Source organism: Miniopterus natalensis, chromosome X (genome assembly GCF_054644295.1).
Source record: "Miniopterus natalensis isolate mMinNat1 chromosome X, mMinNat1.hap1, whole genome shotgun sequence".
In the NCBI taxonomy this organism is placed as follows: Eukaryota; Metazoa; Chordata; class Mammalia; order Chiroptera; family Miniopteridae; genus Miniopterus; species Miniopterus natalensis.
The window spans coordinates 14,638,641-14,663,461 of record NC_142103.1 but is presented as its reverse complement, the minus strand read 5'-3'; the positions used below and the strand labels follow the sequence as shown (position 1 = coordinate 14,663,461).

The window sequence follows — 24,821 nt, the reverse complement described above, 5'->3', positions numbered from 1 at the left end:
GATGGTTCTTTCTTTCTTTGACCTTTGTGACTCAATCTCTCTCTATATTTATCCTCTTATTTTTCTACTTTTATTTTCAGCTTTCTTCTTAGGCTATTCTTTCTGTTCCCATCCCTTAAATGATGGACATTTGTCTTGATACTTTTCTCACTTTACAAATGCTCTCATGATACAACTTATATGACTTTCAAATCTTTATCTCTTGTCCCAATTATTCGCCCAAACTCCAAACCCATATAGTCAACTCTCTTTTGGACATCTTCACCAGGAAGTCCAGCCAACACTCATACCCACTCCCAGTCTGCTCTTCCTCTCATATTGTTTCAGTTGTTATAATGACTTTCTAATTGGTCTTCTCATCTCCAATCTATTCCTTCTCTAACCTCTTCACTGTTTCTAGAATTGTCTCTTTAAAAATACAGATATAGCTAACATTGTGACTCTGTCTAAAAATTTTTAGGAAGGATTCCTTCTACCTATAGAATAAACCTAATCCTTACCCCCCCAAAACATTCCAGGTATCTAACAAGCTGGCCCCATTTTACCTTCCTAGTTTTACTCCTAGCAATCTCACCACTATCCAACACCTCAGTTCCACCTATCCTATGATATATCACTCCTTAAATATGCTATGCTATCTTATGTCTCAATGCCTTTGTTCATACTACTTCCTCTAGCTGAAAGAATCTTCTCTCCTTCCCATTTCCAACTCATATTTTTTAAATGTCACCTTGTCAAGCTATAATGTCATCTCCTATGTAACATCTCCAGGCAGAATTAATTGTGGCCTTCTCTGAACTGTGAACTTTCTACAGACCATAACTCTATCACTCATGCACACTGTTTTACAATTAGGTATGTGAGAGTTCTTTAAGGGCTAGGGATTCTGCCTCAGCCTTCATGTTTAATATCTCAGACTCTGGAATCAGACAGGCCTGGATTTGAGTACCAGCTCTGGTACTTACCAGTTGGTATTTACAAGTTAACTAAATTCTCTAAACCTTAGTGTTTTCATCTGCAAAACTGAGGTAACAATAGCATTTTAGGAAGAATAAATGGGATAATGCATATAAAACACTTGTAGTGTCTGACACATAATAAACATTTAATAAATATTAACTATTACTATTTTTTCTGTGTCTGGCACATGGTCTTGCAGAGAACAGTACTTAATAAATGGTTACTGAATAAATTTATCATAGCATGGAAGACCTAAGAACACTTACCAACTGGACAGTTTCTTCTTTGTTGGATCTTGGGATTACTGACAGAGGCACAAAATTTGAGTTATAAAAATGAATTTCTTTCTCTGTAGTCAGATCATTACAGTAGCAATTGGGGATTTTGTATGTGCATTTTATCTTTTGAACCTGAACCTATTACATCTGTACTTCCAGCAAATACAAGTTTCAAAGTGTGCATTTCTAACTTCTTTTCCTAGATAAGTCCAAAGCCTTTTTTTCTACTTTAACATTTGACAAATAGGATGATTCAATTAATGTGGTAATTATTTAATACAGCAAACAATAACTTTTAAGATGTAATGGTAATTAAACCCAGCATGCTTGAAAATACCATTCTCTGAGTCAGGTTTAGCAACATGTCTTGAAGTTGGGACCTTAGAGGTTTAATGCATTCCAAACTCCTCTACCAATACAAATTTAAATTAATGGCATTTCTAATTCTTACCCGTTTTCACCTATAACCCATCTTAATCTCTTGACCTCCATTTTAATCATGAAATCTTAAAAGATTGCCTTTTATAGTCATCCCAGAATAATCTGGTTAATATCACTTGATAAGGTATATCCTTTAAAAGTTCCAAATTCTGGCATGCTTTCAATAGAAGCCCTATTCTTTGAGAAAAGCAAATACTATAGTCTGTCCCTTTACTTGGTCCTAGAAAAGGCCCAGATGAAAACATTTCCATCAAGTCTATTATAAATGGGTATGGAAACCTGACATTTGAAGTGTCATTATTATTATTAAAATCAAATAAGAACAGTACCAGAAGTTTGGAAAATTAGGGTAAGGATTTATTCAAAAGTTCACTATCTACATACAAGTAGATTTATTTTTGTATATATTTTTTTATTCTTTTCCATTTGCCCACATTTTCTGAAAGCTTGCCTCTCAAGCATCCCAGGTACACGAAGGAGATTTTAAGAACTTTAGAAAAACTGTAATTCTAATTGTATGACTTCCTAGAAGGTTTTTTGATAGCTTCAGTTTTTCAGAGAAAAACACTCTAAGAGTAAAGATGGCATAATATCCCAAATCTACAAAAAAATTATCTCACTGCACTCAAACTACCAGTTCCAACGCAAGGTATTGAGGATCAGCTAATGAGCTGATCTTTGGCATCTATCTGATAACCAACCATGCCCATTACTAACTTGGACAAAGGCTGGGACCAGCATGTTTCTTCAATTTGGACTCTGAAAAAGAAATGGGATGAGGAGAGAAGGGAATTCCCTAATGACAATGACTTCAATCTTTGTGATATTAAAAAATAAAAATTAAAAGGCCTAGAACATTGAAATATTCTATCTCAATCCAAAAAGAACAATACAGTATGCAAATAGTCATTCTTATATGCAGTTAATCATTGATTATTCATTAGAACAGAAAAGAGCTGATGCTTTGTGGTGTGTTATATACAATTTCAACCTGTACCTTTTAGCTTCCTGTCCCTCCTTACACACATATATATACACACTCACACACACACAAAGATAAGATTTGTTTTAGAGTACATTTTATATGTTCATGAAAACCTAACATTAGGATTAATAAAAACCTAGCTTTAGGGCCCTCTTACCTTTGTTTTTCAAATTGCTCTTTCTTCATTGTCTTCCACATTTCTTGAAACTCACATAGCTTCCCCCTCCTCTGAATCTCCCCCCACACTTAATTGTCTAGGCTACATGTTTTAATGATGAATTTCATATCTTGTATTGTTCTTGAATCATTTAATGTGTTTGTGTTTAAGGCTTGTCTCCTTAACTAGATCATGAATTATGTGACAGTTAATACCTAGCACTTCCTTTTTGTCTGCTGTGGTCCTTGTCATGTAGACGGTGAGTTACTTGAGGCAGAGCACATGCCTTGTTCACCTCTGTTTCCCCAGCACTTTCTGCAGTACCTGATAGTGGAGATGTGCAATAAAGTAATTTTTTAATGAAGAAATAAATGAATGGATGGATAGATGAAAAGATAAGAAATGTAACTAGATGATTAATGGATTTCAGAGCATCTGCCAGCAAGAAGGATGGCCTTAAAGTGTTGATGAGTCAGTCAAGAATTACTTATTTAGCACCTACTATCTGCCAGACAGAGATATTCTGGGGGAACAAGAGAAGGTAGGCCTAGAAATTAAAATCGACTTTATATAAGACACAAAGTGAACACAATCACCCAATTGCCTGGCTTTTTGTCACTGTTTTCTCTATAGCACAGTGAATTTTTCTCTACCACATGAGGTGAACTAATGTGGGAGGCAGAATATTTCCATCTTTTATATGATTGATTTTCTTATCTTAAGTTGAGTCAAATGGATCAAATATTTGGATGTATAGTCACTTCTATGATGTCTTTCTTGCTCTATTATCATCTCTTTCAGTCAATGGGAAGGTAGTTAGAGAGACATTCTGTGTTCCAGTGAAGTCACTGAAGACCACTGGCCATACTAATAGGTAAAGACATAGGGTATGCAGAAAACTTGCATTCAAGGCACTCTCCTGTTAAGTCGTTTCTTCCATTTTAGAGACTGGAGCCTTTCAGCTTCTCCTGCTGTCCCTCTTGAACCCCTTAGGAAAAAATTGGTTTATTAAAAATAATATAGCATAAAAAGAAAGAATGGAAAATATCATAATAGCATGGGCTTTTTGCCCCAACATTGTCAGCCTTGCAGCAATCAACCCATGGAGCTGCCCTATGCTTGTCAATGAGGGATAAAAAGGATATGGAGGAGCCATTATATGCGGCCACTTCAGCCGCTCATTTTAAATATCCCCTTCATCAAATATAGTGAGCTGGGACTTGGAGACCACAGACAGCTGTGTTGCTTGAAAAGGGAAAGGACATTATAGCAAATTGTATTATTGTACATTTACTGAGTTCCAGAGTATCTAGGAGGGCCCAAAGGGCCAAGAGAGCCTTTTTAATCAGTGGCTTGAAACACCACTGGACTGGGGGCAAGCCCAAAGCTAGCTAATGGGCCCAATGACATGAGACCATTTCTTTGGTCATTGGGAATTTGGTTAGAGGGTTTTTTAGAGTAGGAGCACTTGGCAGGCGAGTCAAAAAGGAATATTTTTTTTTAATGGAGAGATTTAATAACACCATTGAGTTCACTGCCTAGCCTCAATGATGCCTTCTGGTATTAAGGATCCATTCAAAAGCAGATGTCTGAATCTGAGGTTTTATGACAATGCCTCTCCATGTCCAACATTCACTTTCACTCCTACCCCTCAGCACTTAGGTAAGCACATATAAAATATATCTAGTCCAAAGGCTCAAATTAGACAATCATTCTTGCAGGACTGGGGAAGGAAGGAGACTCACTGGGATTGCCAGAGACCTGGGAAAATTAGGATGTTGTTGATGAAAAAAAGTTAGGGTTGCCAAAGAAGGAGGACACAGAGGTCAACAAAACAGTTGGTTTGATTATACAACACGTTGTTATGAAATGGGGCACATACTTTATTGAATTCTGATCACCACAGGCAACATACTTGCTTAATTCAAAAGGAGGAGTATCTCACTGAGGGTGAAATGCTAAAGACTATATGTTCCGGCAGTCAACCCACCAGGACCTTGCCCATCTCCATGCTGTGTAGTGGAAATTAGCAGTGGAAAAATCTGAGAGCTGAAAGATTCCTTAGAGATTAGAGACTGACCTCTACTCTTTGCAGATGAAGAAACTGAGGCCCAGGGGTATACTCAAGATTCCATTACTAGGGAGTCATGTCCTCTGACTCCTCAAGTGGATGCAATTTCCATTATATCACCCTACCTCTCACTGTTTAAAATACATTCATCATAATGACCCTGAAACTGTAGTTTGTACCCAGTTGACTTTCAGAATGATGTGAATTGCAGATGCCTACATGGTGTGGTACCTTCAGAATTATTAGAGAAAGTCATAATCTGTTCCTTCTATGGCTGGTGTGCCATGAGTTTTATTGCTTTTACTTTTCCGCACTTTTGTATCTATAAGAGCTCTCCATTAAACACAACTTTGAATTAATCTGAATAGCCTATTCCCTCACCTTGCCAGATAACATACTATGTTAGGAAATGGAATGTGCTCATTCCCTCGGCTTCCATCTCTTAGCTTACTTAGGGGATCCATGTCTCTGTCCAAGAACTAGAGAAAGGAAACTGGGAGTAAAGGACAGAGGCCAGCTGTCAGAGTGAGGTATTTGGGACTATATTTTCTCTTTCTGTTGCCTCCATAGAACTTGGCATCATTTGGAACACACAGTAGTTTCCATAACTGCTGATTGGCTGAACACAGAGGTCCCCAGTCTATGATGCTCTATTGTAGATGTAAGAAAAGTCCTAAGATAAGTAACTATAGCTTAATAGAAAGATCATACATTTTGTACTTAAATGGACCTAATAGTTGAGATAACATATATAGGGGCTTAGCACGGTATCTTGGCAAATAGTGAGTGTTCATCAAATGGTATTTATTATTACTATTATTATAAGCAAAAATGTATGCCATAAGGACTAATGCTACCCAGGGAATCTAGATCACTAATCAGATGCTGAGAAGTAAGTGGGGATGTTAAAATCTAGAAGTCTTTACTAAATGCATAACATTGGGGTGGGGGCAGTTAGGAAAAAACTAAAGAATTCCCAGTTCCTAACCTTAAGGAAAATTTGTCAGCAAAGCTAAGGTGCTCAAGCTTTCTCAAGGCCAGATGCAAGGTCACTCTTGCCACTGTGGCATAGTCCCAGATGGTTTTCAGTGCCCCAATGGACTTTTGGTGCCACTCCCTAGTAGAGGAGGCCAATGCCCTCAAGCAGAATGTTAGCTAAAGCTACTTGAGGGAAGCTTATTGTGATGCTCTCCTAATCTCCTGGATAGTACCCCATGTCCTACAATTTTCTTAATTCCCACCCTTAAGGTCCTAATTAAAACACCCATCCTGTGTCCTATGGCCCCAAGACATTGGCATCAGCTAATACAAAAAACTAATTTATCCCAACTGATTCAAATGTAATACTTTCATTTTAATGAATCCTCCATACCAACCTAAAGCAACTTGGTAGAAATTTCTGGCACCTGAGTAGGCTGGTAGGGGAGTGATTCAGAGACATATAGGAGCATTTTGGTAGTCCTTAAACCACACCGTGTAGGCAGCTGTACTTTAGATCATTCTGTAAAGTCAACTGGGTACAAATTATAAAAATAAAAATATGGGGAAATTGCCTACGCAATCTATGTGTAGGGCTTCCCAGCTGTCACCGTAATCTAATTCTGCAGACATTTTGAACACCTACTCTGAACCTGGCACTGTGTTGGCTGCTGTGGATAAAAAGATGACTATGACACATCTTGGAGCTCCTAGTTCTGTGGTCCAGCTGGGGTCCCCAACAAAACTTGGAGCTGCTTATTTGATTGACAGGGGAACTAAAACAGCAGAAAAAGCTAGCAGCTGTTTGCTTATAACCACTTACCAACAAAGACTTCCCTCCCTAGTTTAACAGCTACTTCTTTTTTGTTTCAAACACAAAGATAAAGATCTCCATGTGAAGGCACCGAATCTTAGAGGTAAAAGGTAAACAAAGAGCAAATGATCAGATAAGTAAAGTCTGAAGTGGGCAAATTGCTAGTCTTTTTCCAAGCAAACCAATATTGTCCCTGCTACCAGGCATTTGAAGAGGAATCCCCTTATTAAACCTATTTTTACCATGACAATTCAAAGCATTATAATACACTAGAGATCCCTGAAAATAAGAGGCAGCAAATCCCAGGTAGTTTAACTGGAATATTTTCCCCTACTGGTAAGAATTTAAATCCTGATTTCAATGGAATGGTAAATTATTCAAGCCAGAAAGAATCTTAAAAATCATTAAATCTTCATTTTTCAGGTGACTAGACTAAGGCTCAAAGAGTTCAAGTGACATACCTGTGGCCACATATCTAGAAAATGTCAGGGCTGGGAACAGAATCCAGAGCTCTTGAATGGTACCTATTCATTCATCTTAGTCAGTCAACTAAATTTCTTGAGCGCCTACTATGTGCCAGGCATTGTGCTAAGTTTGGGAGGTAAGGGTTATACAAGTGCTCTCTATTCCTGCCCTTATAAATCTGAGGGAGACAAACACTGAATCACTGACTCATTAATTATTTATAAATATTTTGCATGCTGTGAAGGATAAGCACAAGATGCTATGAGAGCCATCTAGGCTTGTTGAGGGAGTAAGAGAAGTCTCCCTGAGGAAGTCAGTCATGGTTTAGGCTAAGAAAGAAAAGATGAGATCGAGTCCACTAGTTGGGTAAAAATTGCTTATGTGGTTGGAGATGGAGATTCAAGGAGCGAGAATATTTTAGATAGCATATGGAAAAGTGCAGTCAGCCCAAAGTTGTCCCAACTCCCCCATGCTGCCCTTATCAGAGTTCAGACATCCTTCCTTTTTTAAAAAGCAGCATGATCTTCAGTATATTTTATTTCTTCAGAAGTGTGGGTGTACTGGAGAAAATATTATAGCCAACTGGACCTATTAAAATAATTATGAAATCACTTCTCTGATTAAAATTATTTTTACTTATCAGTGCCATACACCTAGGCAAATCATCAGGATTTCAAGCTTCTAAAAATTTCACATTCTCAACCTTTTGCATGGCACCTGAAAATAAAATAAACTTATATTCACAGAGCAGATTTTAAGTGATGCTCACTGAAAACAAGTCCATAGATTGAAGTAGAAATAAGAAATGGTGGAATTTTCACATATGTATGCAGAAAAAGATATGCATAGCAATATGTCAGCAGATGGAGACTAGGCCTTAACCACTTTCAGTTCTCACTAGAAGTGCCCTGTCCACAAGGGCAAGCAACTAAAACAATGCAACAGGTGTTAACCTCACAAGGGGCTTAGAGTCCTGCATCCCAGATGTGAAAGGACAATTCTGATGCTCTCAGAAGCCCTTGTTTCTGTCATGTCACCTTGAATGTGCCTACAATCCAGTAACCCCCCACAACCCAATTTCACCTCAAATTAAAATTAACTGCTGGACTGACAAATGTCAGAGGGATGGAGGAGGGCAGGCAGGTAGAGGGGGAGAGAGTAACCAAAGAATTTATACGCATATATGCACAACCCAAGGACATGGACAAAAGCGGAGAGAGAGACTAGGGAAGAGAATGGGATGGGGTAGAACGGGTCACTGGGGAGAAAAAGGGACATTTGTAATATTTTAATTAATTAATTAATTAATTAACTGCTGGAAATTAAAGATGGCAGCAGACTAAGAGGAAGCTACACTGACACTCTCCCAGGACCAAACTGGTATTGCAACTAAAACACAGAAAAACCAACCTGAATAATCAACTACAACTGAAGATGAGCTAGAGAGCATTTTAACCAAGGAGGAAAAGTGGAGACCACATAGACACTGGGAGGAAGTGTGGAGGTGCGAAAGGGCTGGCTGGGCTCCCACAGGCAGCAGCTAAAGGTCCAGAGGGATATCTCAGCTGTGAGGGGTTCCCACTGAGGACTCTGGGGCCTAAACCTCAGGCTGGGCTTCCCAGCCAAGAGCATCAGAACTAAGAAAGGTGCCCACATAACGTCTGGCTGTGAAAAGCAGCTGGGTTTCTGTCTGCCAGGGAGAAATGGCTGGAAATGCAGGCACCCTTTTAAAGAGTCAATGCATAAAATTTCATGTGCAGCCACTCACCTGTGCTCCAGCAGAGGGAGGGCAGACTGGACTGGAGCTGTGTGAGGAGAATCTAGGGTTGTGGGCTCTGGAAACAGAACTCAGAGGGCACCCCTCTGAATTCCTATGCCTAGTTATTCCCCCATACTGCAGAGGACATCTTTCACAGGCAAACATCTACCTTCTAAGCACCTTTGGCTAGAGGGGGAAGCAATTGACCCACTCTGCTGAAAAACTTCTCACCTTACCCAGAGGAGTTTCTACAGCCTGAGGCTCATTAAGAGAATCAGATTAATCAGCCTGCAGGCAAAGGCAGACCTCAGAGTGCTTTGAGTCTTTGCCTGATCTGCTTCTGGACCTGGGCCTTGGAAAAGCAGACTTTGGTGCGCATCTTGGTCCTGCCTAAATGCATCCAGCCATGATAGAGGAGACCTCAAGCCGTGGGTTGTTGATACCTCCAAACAGGGTACTCAAGGCCAGTCACAAACAGCATCTGACATAGGCCTGCCCCAGATATCTTCCAAAAAGACTGAGAGTGTTAGAAGATCTATCTAACACTTAAAAACAAACCCAAATTGGCAACCAAAACGGAGAGACAAAAACAAGCCCCAAATGAAAGAACAAGAGAAGTCTCCAGAAAAAGAGCTAAATGAAACAGAGGTAAGCAATCTATCAGATATAGAGTTTAGAATACTGATTGTAAGAATGCTCAACAACATGAAGAAAGATATAGAAACTATGAAAAATGACCAGTTAGAAATGAAGAATGACATCACTGAAATAAAGAATACATTGAAGGAATAAACAGCAGATTAGAGGAAGCTGAGGATTAAATCAGCAAATTAGAAGACAGGGTAGAAAAAAATCATTCAATCAGAGATCCAAAAAGAAAAACAATTAAAAAACAGGAGGACAATTTAAGGGAGCTGTGCAACAACATGAAAAATAACAATATTCACATCATGGGAGTGCCAGAAGAGGTGAAAAGTAAGCAAGAGTTAGAGAACCTGTTTGAAGAAATAATGGCAGAAAACTCCCCTAACCTGGTGAAGGAAAAAGTCACACAACTTCAGGAGGCACAGAGAGTCCCAAGCAAGAAGAATCCAAAGAGGCCCATGCCCAGACACATCATAATTAAAATGCCAGAAATTCAAGAAAAAGAGACTCTCTTAAAGGCAGCAAGAGAAAAGCAATCTGTTACCTACAAAGGAGTTCCCATAAGGCTGTCAGCTGACTTCTCATCAGAAACTCTTCAGGCCAGAAGGGAACGAAATGAAGTATTGAAGATAATGCAAAACAAAGATCTGAAACCAAGACTACTCTATCCAGCAAGGCTATCACTCAAAATAGATGGTGAATTAAAGAGTTTCCCAGATTTAAAAAAACAGGGGGGTGGCTAAATGAGTTTATCACCACCAAGCCAGCACTTCAGGAAATGTTAAAGGGACTGGTGTAATTAGAAGTAGAAATAGAGAGAGAAACATAGGCATAAAGAATTAAAATGGCAATAAATAAGGGCCTATCAATAATAACCTTAAGGACTTTAAGGGAGAGATTAACAGCAATACAGTCATAGTTGTGGACTTTCACACCCCACTGACTTCACTGGATAGCTCTTCCAGACAAAAAGTCAATACAGAAACAGTGACTAAATGGCACAGTAGATCAGATGGATTTAATTGATATTTACAGAACATTTCACCCCAAAGCTTCAGAATATACATTCCTCTCAAGTGCACATGGGTCATTCTCAAAGACAGACCACATCACATTTTAGGGCACAAAACAAGTCTCTACAAGTTCAAGAACATTGAAATCATATCAAGCAGCTCAGATAACAATGGCATGAAATTAGAAATCAACAGTAAAAACACTCAGAAACATTCAAACACATGGAGGCTAAATAGCATGTTATTAAACAATGAATGGGCTACCAATAAGATCAAGAAAGAAATCAAAAATTTCCTGGAAACAAATGAAAATGAACACACAACAACCCCAAATCTATGGGACACAGTGAAAGCAGTCTTAAAAGGGAAGTTCATAGCACTATAGGCCTACCTCAAAAAGCAAGAAACAGTTTTAGTAAACTATCTAACCCTACAACTTAAAGAATTAGGAAGCTCCTCTGTGAAGCCATCCGGACAAGGGCTTTTGTTTGCTGGGAGGTTTGTTGTTGTTTTTTACTGCTCTAATTTCATCAGTTGTTATTAGCCTATTCAGGTTTTCTGATTCTTTCTGATTCAGTTTTATATGATCTCACTCATATGTGGAATCTAATAAACAAAATAGACTGAGGAATAAAATAGATCCAGAGACAAAGAAGCATGGAACAGACTGATGAATCTCAGTGGGAAAGTGAGGGTGGGGGAGTGGGTAGGGAGAGATTAATCAAAGAATTTATATGCATATATGCATAACCCGTGGACATAGACAATAGTGTAGTAAAGGCCTGGGGGGAAGAAGGGGGTGGATGCGGGTTGGAGGGGATCAATGGGGGGGAAAGAGGGATATCTGTAATATTTTCAACAATAAAAATAAATTTAAAAAATGAGAAATAAAATAAAAACTGCTAATATAAAAATGTGATCAGTCACATGCAGCATGGTAATAATAAAAGCTACTCTTTTAGGCACTATATGTTTTATATGCCTTACATCATTTAATCCTCACAGCAGCTCTTTGACCTGGACTCCATTCTTGCCATTTTTGTAGCTAAGCAAGCTAAGCCTCTGAGAAGCTGAACAATTTGGCCAAGGTCACACAGACAATAAATCTTCCCCCACAAAAATATAAGCAACATGAGGGCAGGGATTTGTGTCTGCCTTGCTCACTGCCATATCCCCAGCATCGAGAATAGTGATTGGCACAGAGTAAGTGCTCAGTAAATATTTGGTGGAGTTGGAGTCCAACCAAAGCAGTCTTCTTCTAGATTCTACTTACACACTAAACACTCTGCCTCCAATGTCTCTAACTTTCATTTAAGTCCTTATAATCTGTTTTCTGGAAACAACAGTGTGCTTCTAACTGCTCATTTTCACTGCCATTCTCAGGCCTCCCAAGTTTTGTAATATTCTTGACATAATACTTAAGCTTAGCAACACACCTAACTGAACAGCCTTCCAGATGCCCAGGCCCTGCTTGGTCACCATTGGAGCATTTCAGATAGTTCTGTGTTCACATCCTAGTTCTGACATTTGCTACTGCGTGATGTTGGTCAAGTTATGTTACTTCTCTGAGCTTCAAATCTTTTTATCTGTGAAATGGGAATCTCATGAAAAATCGCTTGCCTTCTCTGAGACTCAATTTCTTGTTTATCTCCTAGGTCTCTTCTAGCTTGTAAGCCTTCATGACTAACACACAAGTATCCCAGATTTCCTACTATTGCACCCCTAATGGCTTACTTCCCCTTGCTAAAGTCCTGCATTGAGAATTTGCTGAACCTTCCAATTACTAAGGAATCTGCTTGCATTTACCAAATATGCAGAATTCAATGATTTCTTGCCTCTTTAGAAGAGCCATTCCTACTATTTCTGCCTTTATCTATAAGTCTTTTTATGCTTAAGATCTAGAAATGAAAGAATGAACAGGATGTCTTCTGCCAGGGAATTTGATGATCAGAGGTTGTAGCCATGAATAGTAAGTATTTGAGAAGTATTAGCTATATAAAGCTGTTAGTTTGTTGATAGAAGCTAGAAACACTCCTATGAATAATTCCTACATACTTACCTTTTTCATGCTTTTCTTTTCTGAAAGGAAAGACTCCACTAAAATTAGGAAAATAACAGCTCCTCTTTTATAGCCAGAAATATTCCACTCATTTTTTTCTTGCTTCCTTCCATTTTCATGAGTAATACCATGGGGCTTCAGAAAAATAGTGCTATCCTTGTAGATGAAAATGATGCTGTTGTCCCAGCATTTTATGACCAATCACTCTTACAGGTGCTACCACCTGGGTGCCAGAGGTCTGTACAGTGGTGGAAGTCCAACTGATCCCCTTACAAACTGGCCTGTGAGTCTGGCCTCAGCAGGGTAGGGAATTTCAAGTTTCTGACTTCTCTCACCGTCTGAGTCCATCGCTTTCACAAACAGCAACAGAGTCTTCCCCATGTCACATTCCTAGTCCTCTTGCTACTCCCCAAGGCCTCTATTCAAAAGAATTTGTATAGTCATACCTCGAAGATATTGTGGGTTTGGTTCCAGACCACTGTAATAAAGTGAGTATGGCAACAAAGCAAATTATAATCTTTTTGCTGGTGGAGAGTCTTGCCTTCAGCTTGTCAAAAACATAACATTTGTGAAGCACAATGAAGCAAAGTGTAATAAAATGAAGTATGCCTGTACTTTTTCTCCTAGAATCCAATCCACAAATGTTTCTGACTCTGGAATACTGATGGTATTATTATAACTAGAGTGGCAAAGTGATATGTAGAGGCAGTAACAATCTGCGGCATGGCCCAGCTCAGGGCAAGCTTCTTAGAGAAAATTACATTCCAAGCAAGCATTAAGCAGTGCCATCCCTTCTCCCTGAAACTGATTGGGTGACAATCCAATTACAACATGTATCTGATCATTACATACATTTTGGCAACATATTGGGATCAGGAAAGCCTTCAATTCAGGAGAATGGAGTATTCCCCTCAGTGCTTGGTCCACTCCTAATAGGATCTCAGAGCATAAATAAGGCAATGGCAGGTAATAAAATAATAACTCTGTTCATTAAGAGCTAAAGTGTTCACTGGCAAATGTGTTATGTCATAGCAACAATACACCAGGAAATAGGGTAAGAGGGTGCAAATGGCAAAATCTTTCCTAAGATGCATAACTGGATTGTAAACTCAAATTAGCAAATATGCATTGAGGGCCAGGATAATTGGTCCTTTACCTTCTCCTTATAAAAACAAAGGTTTATTTGCCCTTTAAATGGGCCAATAAAATAAAAATGGCACACTGTGTTGAATACATAATCAGAAATCTGAAGCAATAAAAAATAAAATTAAAAAAGGGAAAAGCCAAAGTAGAAAAATTAAAAATTCTGAACAGTGTAGAAAAAACAATATAAAAAAATAATGCAGTTCCAAATAAAAACTCCTCATTGTGTAGCAGATCCCAGAGCAGTCACTTCTGCTCCTGAAAGTGGAGGGTCATCAACTGGCTCCATAGCTCCTCAAAAGCATAGGCTACTTGGCTTTAGGGTGGACCCAGAGGAGGGGAGGAGAGAATGGAGCAGGGCAGGGCCAGAAAGTGGGTGACTCTCCACCAAAGAGAAATTCACAAAACTTTTTTTGAAAGCAAAAGCAGTACTCATGAAAAGGATGTTTTGTGGCACTCAAATTGTCTTTTAAACTATATTCCCTGTAATCCTTCCAAAGCTGAGATCTTCAGAGAAAGAGCACAACAAAACTCTCACAATACATAAGCATACAGCAATCCAACCTCCAGAGAGTTGGTGCCTGCTAACAGATGAACATGAAGTGCAGCAAATTTTTAAAAAATCTTCCTCCTGATTTCTAATTTTGATGGCCAGACACATAAATATTTGTTTAATGAGTGATGGCACATTGATAATACTTTTCTGTATTAGCTGGGTAGATGAAAAAGAAGAAAAAGTGTTATTCAATTATTTTTTGCATCAAATATATTCATATGCTCTACTCAGAGAAATTATTAATTATTCACAAAAGAATTTTGACTTAAAAATCTCAGAATACTTCATAGAGATTCATTGTGTAGAATGATTCAGGTGGTCAAGGTAAATAAGGAAAAGGATAGGGACACAGAATGAGTCCCAAAGAATACGTCCTGAGTGAATTACGTGCATTTCTTTTCCAGAGAGGTTCTTTCATTTTTCTAAGGGCCTCTCCTAGTTTCTTCAAGCCTTTTACAAACCAAAAGTCTCTTTCACAGTTAAAAGGAATATGTTTTTTTTCCTCTGTGTCTCTCCCAGTACTCTGCATTTGGTGTGCCCTCAAATGACATTACTGTCTGGCCGACACTTGTATTCAGTACCCCCTTCACCATTCTGGAGCTGAGACTCCTTAGGGACGGATGAAAAACAATATGGGAAGGAACATTGGCCAAAGTAGGAGCTTCAACGGTGAAGGGTAGCAAAACATAGTCATAGAGTCACTGGATCTGTAGCATGGCTTTGGGGATCCTAGGCCCCATAAAGATTGATCTCTAACCAACTTCATCAGAGGTTTCATTTAAAAGACAAAGGTGATGACTAGGGAGGGGGGTGGGGGTGGGGTGAAAGGGGTCAGTGGGAAGACAAAAGGACATCTGTAATATTTGGAACAATAAAAAAAAGGCAAAAGAGGCAACTAGGCCCCAATTGTGCACAGAAACAAAAATCACGAACAATAATATAAAATTAAATACTCATAATTGACTAATTGCTGGCACAGTTGGCTGCTTTTGCCCCAGATAAGGCATCTTCTATATGGCTTCTGGAGCATTTAACCCAGTGCAGCTGTAATTATTATTATTTCTATAATAATAGGGTTTCTACAGATCTTCATATTTTTACATGTGTTATACTCATTATGGCTAATCCGCAAAACATCTCTTTAGGGTATATAAATATTGCCCTTGCCAGTATGCTGGAGAGAAGTGAGAGCTCAGGAAAAGGTAAAGTAAAGGTCACAGATTGAGTCAGCAATGACATAGGAAACAGAACTGGAAAGTTCTGCTATCCAGTACCAATTTATATCATCACCTCATTAAAGGCTTACACTATGAACCATATACTGAGCCTGACACAGAACTAATAGAACATGTGTTGTGTGTTCCCTGGCTCTACAAAAGCTTCTCAGACATAGGTAGAAGTTCACATTCACATTCAAGAGGCAAGTGGTCCACAGCTTGGTTGAGGCACACTATGATAAAATGTCAAAATGGGGGCTCGGCCCAAATGTTGCTGGCTCTCAGAGAAAGAACAGGTCTCTTTAGGGATGAAATGGGCACCAAAAGCTCCATGCAGGAAGCAGCTTCAGGTACTTTTGAAAAGTAGGCAAGAACTGGAATGGCAGAGATTTGGGAAATGGCATTCCAGGGTAGGGAAAATGTATGGACACATGCTCAGCAGTAGGAATTAGTAAGAAGTATGTCAAGCATAGAAAGACCAACTAGGCTGAGGCAGAAACTTCCCACTGGAGAATTGCAGGAGACAATATTGGATAGATAGATCATAAGCCCTAATGATGGAGGACCATGGGGTACAAAACAAATATGCACTATTTATGGAGCACTTACTATGTACAGCTCTGTACACAATGTTTTTCTAATGTGAATTTCAGGCTGAAGGGTTTAGACTATATCTGACAGATAACAGGGAGCCGAGGGCCCAGTCACTGGGTCCCAATACCTAAAATAAGACAGAATGTGTGCTCAATTACCTCACTCAAATGTCCTTGGCCAACCTCTGAGGACTTACTAGAGTGGGTTGTTTTGTTTTTGTTTTTATGACTAAATATGCAGCTTCTCTCAGGCAATGCCATTGTTATCTGAAAATATGAAGACTTTAATTTTGCATGTCATTGCACAAAGAGAATTAGAGGCCTAATTTCTCTTCCTCTTGAAGCAGACAACTCTGATGTGGTCAGATGTATTCATTGGCACCACATAAAAGTTACAAGTTTAATATATGACTGAGCAGCAAAGTGCTAGAGGAGGCTACTTTATCTACAGCTGAAAATTCATTCTATGAGTTACATGTGTTTACTTAATTCTAGCTACTTCTACCTATTTTTAGTCAGATTCTTCCCTGTGGAGCAAGTTAAGTACTTTGGGAGACACAGTCTTACTTTCAAACCACTAAAGGATCATCTGCAAGGTCCATGGAAGAGGACTCAGCTGTTTTGTGTTGTTGCAAGGCATTAAAGTAGGAATCTATGGGAATCACACTTTGCACCACTGGTTTTTCAGAATGCAAGAGGATTGAGTTCTAAAAGAAGACATGTAATCTGGCTGGCATATAGGTGGCCTGGGTACCAGAGCTGTCCATTAAAGCACATAGATTCCAGACTGAAACTGAAGGGCTGTACAACACTGAACCTAATCCCATAAAATGCTCATGCTTCCATGGGAAGATGCATTCACAGCCAAACTCGAAAGTTCAGTAACACATATTCCCTAATCACTCCCATATCAGATAGTGGGAACAGAGATTCCTCCAGTTCCCATTCCCAGGTGGCAATTCAATGGGACACCAGCTGCATGTAGGGAGGGTGATTTCAGATGGAGGCTAGGAAGGTCTAGGAAGAAGGGATGGATTGGGAAAACAAGAAAAGGAATAAGGCAGGACTTCTGCAGGAGGAGATAAACAGTGAGGGCAGAATGGTTGTAGACCAAATTAGTGCTAAGCTTGGGACAGGGCATGGAGCTACAATGGTGTAGTGTGGTAAAAAATACATTTTATTTAATGACTCACAACACACATGCATATATTTGATAATTAATTCAAGTTTTATGAAACTATATTTACTTATTATATGGATACATTTTAATGTTTTTCTATTTTATTTCATTTATTTTTTTAAAGGCTAGGTCATGACTACTACATTGATTTTATAACCCACTAGTGGGTTGTGGCCTGAAATTTGCAAAACACTACTATAGGGAAAGGGAAGGACAATTAGTTTTCCCTTATCCTTCCCTTTCTCTCTTCTCAGTTATAGACTGTGACCTGGAACAAGTGAAAAGTGATGTTGAAAAAATGGGGACTAGGATAAGCGTGGTGAAGGTGGGTATTAGGTAATACACAAGGAGAAGAGAAAAGTGGGGAAGAAAGGTGAGGTCTTGCTGGCTCTGGGCCAGCTATGAATGCCCCAGTAAGAGGTCATACGAAAGGAAACTTAGCCTCTTCAGGAAAATGGCACTGAAAGCGAAGAAGCCTCTGCCCCTCCCTAAACTGAAGCCAAAGAAAAGACTTTGAAGGCAAAGAAAGCAGAGCTGAAAGGTGTCCACAGCCACACAAAAGAAGATCTGCAAGTCACCCATCTTCTGACGGTGGAAGACACTGAGGCTCCAAAGGCAGCTTAAATATCCTGGGAAAGCACCCCCAGGAGAAACAAGCTTGACCACTGTGTCATCATCACGTTCCCCCTGACCACCAAGTCAACCATGAGAAGATAGAAGACAGTAATACACCTGTGTTCACTGTGGATGTCAAAGCCAACAAGCACCAGATCAAACAGGCTGTGAAAAAGCTCTGTGGCATTGACGTGGTCAAGGTCAACGCCCTCATCAGGCCTGATGGAGAAAAGAAGGCATATGTTCCACTGGCTCCCAACTATGAAGCATTGGATGTTGCCAACAAAATTGGGATCATCTAAACTGAGTCCAGCTGGCTAATTCTAAATATAAAACTTTTTCACTGTAAATTAAAAAAGAAAGGGAACTTAAGAGTAGAATTCTACCTCTCCAGCATCTGGCACAGTACTAGATACTGTTCAATAAGTGTTTAATAAAAATATCTGCTGAACTGACACACATAACTTAAAGCCTGTTTGAACATGAACATTCAGGTTTGATCAAAACACAGTGCAGATCAGAACCCATTTTTGGCAAATAGCAGTGTTGGCAGGGTTTGTTGTTGCCCCCCCCCCCGTCTCTGCCCTAATAGCACCTAGCACTGCCTTCAGATGGCAGAAGGCCCCCATTCTGTAGTGCCCTCAAACAGAGAGTCACTCTTGTAAGAGATAATGAAAGACTCAGATATTTCTTGACTCCTACTACAAGCCCTCAAAATTTATCTAATCTGTGTCATATTTCCCCAGTGCCTAGTTCTCAGAATTAATCTAACAAACCAGTTCATACTGAAGTAGTCATGAGTAATAGTGACTGCATATTCCCCTTCCAGGCCACATTTGTCATTTAACAAGGAATGTCACCATCCTAGCCTGTAGAGGTAAGTGTTTCAAACCTTGTAGTAGTCAATGGAGAAGAAAACTGAAGACAGGAATGCTTTCTAGGAGCCATCAAACCACACTACAAGGCATCTAGCTACTCTGCCTACACATTGGCAATTTCCATTAATCATTATACAGTGACCCCCACCCCAAGGTATGAGAGTTGCTAGTACAATGTCTAGAACAGAGTGAGTACTGAATAAATGCTGGTTGAATTAGAATCTAAAACATTTAGGTGGGTAGGCACAGGAGGCAACTTTAATAGGACCTACTAGGCCAACACTGTGATGATGGAAATGTACCATGTTGCACAGTCCAATACATGTGGCTATGGAGCACTTGAAATGTGGATAGTGTAACTGAGAAACAGAATCTTTACTTTTATTTCATTTCAAATAATTTTAACTCAAATAGCCACATATGGCTAGTGGCTACCAGATACAACAACATAGGTTTAGAAAGTCACTAAACATGAGAAATACATTTAAAGGGAGTGTCTATCTCTCATCAGTGCCCTTGTTAAAAAGCTGGGTCTTTTTCTAAATTAGCCCCAAGACCTGAAATTCCTCTCTTCCGAGTGACGTCCTTCTGTTTTAGGAGAAAGGTATAGGGGACTTGTGGGAGTTTGTTTCAGAAAGTTTTGTTCTCAGATTCAAGCTAGAGTACCTGTCATTCCCAATCAAAGTACCTTTAAAATAGAGTGTCGCTGGACCCTGCAATGTCCTGCAAGAGCCACTAAGGTTTACCTGAATGTAACCCCTATGCTTGACAAGACAAACACTTTGATTGAACTTCTTTGACATAAAGTCCTGCACTGACTCAGAATGGCTTCCAAAACCAAGGGTGGGAATTTACTTTCAAAAATCCAACCAGTTGAATTCAGGTTAGAAAAGCTTGCTTTTTTTCCTAGAGGAAAAATGGGTTATTTGCTCTTTAGGCTTTTGGAACATATTTGAGGGAACTGAGGTGGTATTGAATTTTAATGCAGCAATAAGGTGAACTGTTGTATAACTACCAATCCAGGGTATTAGGAAGGTGGTTTTTCAAGAGTTGCTTCCCATCAGGAATGCATTGGGGAAATTTTATAAGGTTGCTTACAATTTCTTTGAAGTCTACTAGTAAGCAGGGACGATGAGGACCATGGATCCCAGGAGCTTATCAGAAATCAATTATTCTACTTGTAAAGTAGGTAGGCCATTTGCTTCCTGACAACAAAGGGCAATGAATCAGTTTTTTGAGCTTAGGTAATGACATACTGCTTGAACTAGAGGGTAGAAAGGAATAGTTTCCAGATTCTTCTGGTGCTTCATTCTTTACCAGAAAGCACTCCTCTGTCTCCTCTCAGCATCCTCTTTCTTTTTACTTCTTCCCCATAAAACACAATGATAAAGAGTAAAGATACATGGTTAGAGATGATGAGACCAGGAGAGAAGTAAAGTGTCCATCGATAGACGATTGGATCAAGAAGATGTGGTACATATATACAATGGAATATTATTCAGCCATAAAAAGAATGAAATCTTGACATTTGTGACAACATGGATAGACCTAGAGGGTATTATACTAAGTGAATAAGTCTGACAGAGAAAGAGAAATACCATATGATTTCACTTATATGTGGAATCTAAAAAACAAAACAAAAATAAATGAACAAACAAAACAAAACAAAGACAGACTCATAGAATCCGAGAACAAAGTGATAATTGGCAAGGGTTTTGAGAATAAGAAGTACAAACCTCCAGTTATAAAATAAATAAGCCATGGAGATTAGTGTACAGGTAAAATTTTTCAAAATATGAATCAGCACATGGAATACCCATAACAAAATTTCTTCCAAGATTTCTTCCCATGGTCCTTAGAATAAAATCTAAATTCCTTACCAGTGTCCTACAAGGTTCTCCATGGTTGGGTCCTTGCCTCTTACCAAATTCATCAAGCACCCTCCTCCTTACTGGTCACACTCCAGCCAGGCTAGTCCTCTTTCAGTGCTTCAAATGTTATCCTCCCTCAGGGGAAGACATGGTAGTTACACATTGTAATCACACATTGGTATGCTTATTTTATTAATATTTGTTGCCAATATTAGACTGTAAGCAACATGACAACAGGGATCCTATCTGTTTTGCTCACTGCTGTATCCTAGCACCTAGACAGTGTTTGTCACACAGTAGGAACTCAAAATTTTATTTGATGAATTAATGTATTAATTAATGAATAAGCAAAAAACTTTAAATTCTTGGGCTCTGATACTTAACCATATTGTCTTGATATAAAAGAGCCTAACAAGTACACCATTACCCCAACCCATCATAGCACCTCTCCTGCCATTTCTGACAGTTCTATGGAAGAGTGGTTTGCACTTACAGTTGCAAAATGATTTTTCCAAAATATATGTGCTCATATGTTGAAGCCTGCATTTGCAAGTCGTTATATTGAAGTAGGATTGAACGTTGATAATGAGTGTTTTCTTTGCCAGCATTTAGATACATGCCATGTAATTGCAAAAATAACTAGTTAGATTGTTGGAAGGCAGTGTACTCCTGAGAGCTGAACAAAATGTTCAAGGGAATTAACCCAAAGATGGTAATTAAACCATGGAGTCATCAGCTGGAGTATGGGGCTGACACCCTATTCTGACTCTGGTACATATAAGCATTCACTGTGGTTACTGGAACTCAAGACCAAAGTGTGTTCAGGGGGATGGGGAGGATGATTTATATGAACCCACAGAAGGCATGAACTGGCTACTACCCCATACCCACCCTGCCACTTCCATTCTCTATATAATTCTCCCCTTGCTATATCCCCAGCTTAAACACAAATAACCAATTTAAGGGCAAAGCCAGGGAGGTATCTGCTTGTATAGTGGGCTTTGAATAATCCAAGATATTCAACCCTCCTAAGTTTCCTACACTAAGATAACTTCTTTGGGATCTTCTAGATATGTATGCATTTCTATAAGGTTAAGGCCTTGTTCTCTGTGGAGAGGAAGTCATAAGGTAACCCTGTAGTTCTCAAATGAGGGGCAAGGAGGGAAAGGGAACAGTGAGTGATATTGCCCCACAAGGGATATTTGGCAATGTTTGAGGCATTTGGGGCTTCACAACTAAGGAATATGGTGATACTACTGGCATCTAATGGGTCGAGTCCAGGGATGTTGCTAAGCATCCTATGATGCACAGGACAGTCTTTCACAACAAAGAATTATCCAGCTAAAAATGTCACTAGTGTCTGTGGAGGTTGAGAAACCCTGAGCTGACTCACTTACAAAGATTCATTTATTAGTCCATTAACATCTCATACACAGAGCAGATTCTTGCAGAAATGAGATTTGAGATGGGTAGATTTTGATCAGACATTTGGAACAGAAAGGAGGAAGAATAATCAGATAGCAGTGTCGACAGTAGATTACGGAAAAGATTGGAAGCAAGTGAGCAGTTAGGAGACTACTCTCATAGTCTAACAGAGAAGGAATGAGAACCTGAACTGAAGATGAACAAGATATAGATACCCCATATGCTATAGAGGTCGAATTGATGAAGCATCTAAAAAGAGTGATATAGGGGAATGAGGCAGAGAGAGAAGGCAGAGATGATCCTTAAGACTCTAGCTTTGGTGACCAGAAGAAGAGTGTTGCATTAGGAAGAAACAGGGACAAGAGGAGCAAATCCACAGGTGGGGGATGGGAGTGGAGAAATAATATGCTGAGTGTGTGATGCTATGAAGGCTTCCAGGTGAGGCTGTTTTATAAGCAGTTAAGGAAGGTGGATCTGGAACTCAGGAGTGTGTCTGAAGCTAGAGGTTTCTACATGAAATTCATCCTGCTTGGCACATACCAGGAGCTCCATAAGTATTTGTTGAATGGGGAAAAACAGTAAGAAGAAAAGAAGGCCAAGGGCAAAATCTCTAGGCACATATCAAAGGAGTAAACCAAGAAGAAACTGAAAAGGAGCAGTTACAGAGATAGAACAAACAGGGTTTAGTGGTCTTGAAACAGGAGAGGAGAGTTTAAAGGGGGAGGATTTGGCTAACAATATCAAATGCTGCTCAGCAGTTGAATTGAATGATGTCACTGAATAGAGTTGGACTTGGCAGTGAGCAGGTCATCATCAAATCTGAGAGACCAGGTTCAGTAGAGTAATGGGAGCAGAAACTAGGTTGCAGATGCAGAGGGCTGCAAGGTCCTCATTATCCCATCATTAGTGATGGTGGAAAAGAAGGAGTTAGAATGATAGCTTATGGAGGTGGTAGAGATTTAGGGGTCAGTGGAATCTTTTAGCAGAATTTTAGCCTGATAGAAGGCAGCATGGAGACACTAAAGGCACAAACCTGAATTGCTAATAGCCACTATGTATTTCCTGAATACATCAATTGTATTTTTAAGTTTCCTATAAAACTAAGTTAAGGTCATGTGGAATTGGAATTTGATGTATCATGTGGCACTCAAGAGTCCCAATAGGTAAAGTTAGGTTTAATTTAAGAAAGAGCTCCCTAACCATCAGAGCTTCCTTGCAAGGGCAGGGCTGCTTGTCAGTATTGAGCTCCCTTGTCACTGGAAGTATTCAAGGAGAGGTAATATGACCTCACAAGAGGTGGTTCCTGTGCTGAATGAGAAGTTGGACTAGATCATTAGTGTCCAAATTTTTGGACCTCTCAGATGAGTAAGAATAAAAGGTGAGTGGAATGTAGATTGATTTAGAGAGTTACCAACTTTAAGTTTTTACTATGTTGAGTACATTAGTTTTCTATTTACTATTCTAACAAAGTACCACAAATTCAGTGGCTTAAAATAACACAAGTTTATTACCTTCCAGTTCTGTAGGTCAGAAGCCTGGAAGGGGTCTCACTGAGTTAAAATCAAAGCGCCAGCAGGGCTATGTTCCTGTCTGAAATCTCTAATAGAAGGAGAATTCATTTTCTTGCCTTTCCCAACTTCTAGAGGCCACTCACTTTCCTTAGCTCATATCCTCTTCTACCTTCAAAGCTAACACTGGCTGGTCAAGTTTTCTTTATATCACATCACTCTGATACTATATTTTAATTCTATTTACCATATAATCTTATTCACAGACTTGGGGTATTAAGACATGGACATATTTTGGAAGGCACATATTGCACTTCATAGATGTTGTGTGTTTTACAAATTGAAGGCAAGACCACCAGCAAAAAAAACATTATGACTCACTTTATTGGATGGTCTGGAACTGATATCTATATATCTATATATAGATAGATAGATGATAGATAGATGATAGATAGATGGATAGATGATATAGATAGATGATAGATAGATAGATAGATAGATAGATAGATAGATAGATAGATAATAGATAGATGATAGATAGATGATAGATAGATAGATAGATAGATAGATAGATAGATAGATAGATAGATAGATAGATAGATAGATAGATAGATAGATAGATAGATGATAGATGATAGATAGATAGATGATAGATAGATAGATAGATAGATGATAGATAGATAGATATAGATAGATAGATAGATAGATAGATAGATAGATAGATAGATGATAGATAGATAGATAGATGATAGATAGATAGATAGATAGATAGATAGATAGATAGATAGATGATAGATAGATAGATGATAGATAGATAGATAGATAGATGATGATAGATAGATTAGATAGATAGATAGATAGATAGATAGATAGATAGATAGATGATAGATAGATAGATGATAGATAGATAGATAGATAGATAGATAGATGATAGATAGATAGATAGATAGATGATAGATAGATAGATAGATAGATAGATAGATGATAGATGATAGATAGATAGATGATAGATAGATGATAGATAGATAGATGATAGATAGATAGAGAGATAGAGAGATAGATAGATTAGATAGATAGATAGATAGATAGATAGATAGATAGATGATAGATAGATAGATATAGATAGATAGATGATGATAGATGATAGATAGATGATAGATAGATGATAGATGATAGATAGATAGATAGATAGATAGATAGATAGATAGAT

At 38.9% G+C, this 24,821-nt stretch overlaps 1 protein-coding gene and 1 pseudogene across 1 annotated transcript in view; both read left to right on the top strand.

The window, feature by feature from the left end:
* Positions 1-24,821, top strand: part of GRIA3 (glutamate ionotropic receptor AMPA type subunit 3) — a 252,568-nt gene that overhangs the window by 44,280 nt on the left and 183,467 nt on the right. The window lies entirely within an intron of this gene.
* Positions 15,850-18,231, top strand: LOC107538308 (large ribosomal subunit protein uL23-like; annotated as a pseudogene).